This window comes from Rhinoderma darwinii, chromosome 3 (assembly GCF_050947455.1).
Source record: "Rhinoderma darwinii isolate aRhiDar2 chromosome 3, aRhiDar2.hap1, whole genome shotgun sequence".
Classification (NCBI taxonomy): Eukaryota; Metazoa; Chordata; class Amphibia; order Anura; family Rhinodermatidae; genus Rhinoderma; species Rhinoderma darwinii.
The window spans coordinates 331611083-331614808 of record NC_134689.1 but is presented as its reverse complement, the minus strand read 5'-3'; positions in this window follow the sequence as shown (position 1 = coordinate 331614808).

Below are 3726 nucleotides of genomic sequence, written 5' to 3'. Positions count from 1 at the left end.
GGCAAGATTATTGCCGACACTCTGGCCGGGGATTCTGCTTCTGGAGAAGCCCCTGATTTCACTATCCATATACCCTTAAATGCGCTATGTACAAGGAGGGGGCTGTAGCGCTATTTACAAGGGGGGTGTGGCCCTACCTACAAAAGGGGGCTGTGCGGCAGTATCTCCTAAAGGGAGAGTGTAGCAGTATCTACTAGGGGGGAATGTGGCACTATCTACTAGGGGGGAGTGTGGCAATATCTACAATGTGGGGTGGCACTATCTAATATCGGGGAGTGTGGTACTATCTATAAGAGATGTGGGGGACACCATTTACAAGTGGGAGCTGTGTGGCACTATGTACAAGGGGAGGTGTATTGCACTATCTGCAAGAAGTGGTTGTTCATTATCTCACCATATAGTCTCTTTAGCCTCAGTTATACAATCTGTTTTAGTTAGGCACACTGACTTCTTTCATTTATTTCCTTTTAATTTATTGTCATGTTAACTACCTTTTCTAACTATATTGCTTGGAAATTTAGAAATGGTTTTATACTCGACATACAAAAATGATTTTGAAAAAAAATTACACCTCATTGATTGGTAGAGAAAGCAAACATGGTGAGGGGAGGAAGATCTCAGGGAAGAAGTTCGGGAGGGGGGGGGACTTTGCCCCGGGTGCTGAAGAACCTAGCTATGCCTCTGCATTCAGGATCCTTAGCTGGATAATTCTAGGTAGGTTGTTCCAATATTGCTCAGGCATGGTGTGTCCAGTGAAACAGACTAATATACCTGGTGATTGACATGGATAGGCTGGGGATGGATTTGGGAGTACGCGCTGGCCCTATAAGATGCAGGAAGTGAGCACGCGCCTGCCCTATAGTCAGACCCAGCAACACAAGAAAGTGCACATGCATGGCAGTGGGGAGATACAGGAACCATACATGGTGTACCAAAGGTACACCTGGCAATTGTACCTCCCATCTTTCAAATATCACAAAGAGGGACAACGCTTTTTTATTTTAAGCCACACCCCTAATCCCACCCAATCCCCACCCATACACACCCGCTTCAGCCCACTCAGAATCATGCTCCCATGGTGTCTCCCACACAGTATAATGCCAAATACCTGCCCCCATACAGTATAATGCCCCAATAGATGCACCCATACAGTATGAAGCCAACACAGATACCCCCATACGGTATAAAGCCCACACAGATTCTTCCATGCAGTATAATGCCCAAACAAATTCCCCCATAGGGCAGAATTCCCCTAGCTGCCTCCATGCAGCATAATGCCCCCATAGGTGCCCCATACAGTATAATGACCACACAGATGACCCCATACAGTATAATGCCCTAAAGTTTCATCCATACTGCTTAATGCCCCCATACAGTATAATGCCCTATAGTTTCCCCCATACTGCTTAATGCCCCCATACAGCATAATTCCCTTATAGCTGCCACCATACAGTATAATGCCCCATAGCTGCCCCATATGGCTTAATCCCCCATACAGCATAATGCCCCCTTAGCTGCCCTTATATAGTATAATACTCCCAAAGTTGACCTAGTGCCAGTGCCCGTGTAGATAGTGCCACAGTGCCCATGATGTAGATAGTCCCCATGTAGATAATGCCCATGTATAGTGCCACAGTATCCAAGTTGATAGGGCCACAACCCCCTTGAAGATAGCGCCACCCCCTGTAGATATCGCCAACGCCCCCACCCTGCAGATAGCGCCATTGGGACTCCCGCTAGGAGCAGAATCCAAAGCCAGAGCATAGGCCAGGGATTACACTCCTAGAGAGAAGCCCTGATGTCACTCTCCATATATGGACAGTGACGTCAGTGGCTACTCCATGGCCGGAGATTCCGCTCCAGGGGAAGCCCCTGACATCAATTAAGGTAGCGCTGTGCCCAGGGAGTCCTCAGCGAGCAGAGGAGCTCCCTTTGTTCTTCCGCTATGAACTAATTCTGAAGAAGGGAGCTGATTCCCTGCTTCAGCATTGGGTTCAACTTTATCTGCGTCCTAAGGATGCAGATACAGTTGACAGCGAAACATAGCCCCGGCCGCCCGGCATGGTTGGGAGGTATAGTTACAGTATTTTATAACATTGAGGTAAGGATTTTTCACAGCAGCAATTCTTGTTCACTGAAGTAGAATGTGTCCACAAGATGCTAAGGAACCCTACTAGATGGAGAAGTCGACAGACCATAATGGTTACTGGTGGTAAGTGGGAGCACAAAAACATCTGTGCTTCAATAAATCCTAGGCATATGTAATACATTTTAGCTTAAATATTTACTGATTTCCTCAAGCCCATGATAGCACCAACTGGTGGTGCCATCATGTGATAGGAAGAAATAAAAAAGTGTGCGATGGCCGGCTATTAAGGGGTGGGGAAGGCCTTTTTTTAAAACTAGCACTTTAGAACACGCCTAAGATAGTTAGAATATTTTTATATTAGACATAGTGCTATACTCCATATGTAGTACATAAGAAAAGATACCGGTAGTTACATTTCCTCCTACCCATGACAAGTCTGTCATAGGTAAGGGGAAAAGGTGCGGAATGGCCGGCTATTAAGGGGTGGAGGAGGCCGGATTTTTTATTTTGTAACTGAGACCACAGACCATGTCTAAGATATTTAGAATATTTTTATATTACACATAGAGATGTGCTCTATATGTAGTAATAAGAAAAGCTACCGGTAATTACATTTCCTCCTACTTATGACAAGTCTGTCATAGGTGAGGGGAAAAGGTGCGGAATGGCCGACTATTAGAGAGTGAAGGAGGCCATATTTTTCTTTTTTTATTTAACACTGGCTACATTCACACGACAATTAAAAACTGGCCATTAAAGACTGATCAACTGTCAGTTTTTCATGGCCGTTTTGCATCTGTGTGTCTCTAAATTTTCTTCCATACCCAGTCTGTCTGTCCGTTTTTGTTGGCCGTTTGTGTTCTGTTTGCCATCCGTTTTTCATGGCCGTAAAAAAAAAGAATCGATTTAATTTGTCAGGTTTTTTTTTGTCCCAACCCCGTGAAATCACCACAGTGCCATGTAGATAGTGCTGCAATGTCCCTGTAGATAGTGCCACAGTGCCCACTGTAAATAATGCCACAGTGACCAGATAATACCACGGTGCCCACATATAAAGTGCCAGTGCCCACATAGTGCCACAGTGCCCATTGTAGATAGTGCCACATTGCCCACATAGTACCACAGTGTCCACATATAAAGTGCCATAGTGCCCACATATAAAGTGCCAGTGCCTATGTAGATAGCACCACAGAGTCCCCTGTAGATAGTGCCACACCACCCATATACGCCCCCTCCCCTGTAGATAGATCCACTGTAGGAGCGGAATCCCTCTGGCCGGAGATTCCTCATAGATGGAGCCCCTGAAGTCTCTGTCCATATATGGACAGTGACGTCAGGAGAGCGTAATCCCTTGCCAGAGCAGACCGGGGATTCCGCTCCAGGACTAACATCTTGACGTCACTGTCCATATATGGATAGTGACGCTGGGGGCTTCTCCAGGAGCGTAATCCCCTGCTAGAGCGGGGTCTAGCCGCTGGGGATTTCGCACCTACAGGGCCCGCTATATACGGGGGATGGGCGGGGTGATTGCTATCTTCAGGCAGGGGGTACTATCTACTTGGAGGAGTGCTAGCTACAACACTGAAGTCTCTGGCCAGAGATCTTGTGATGCTCTTGCCGGGGATTCAATTGTGGAA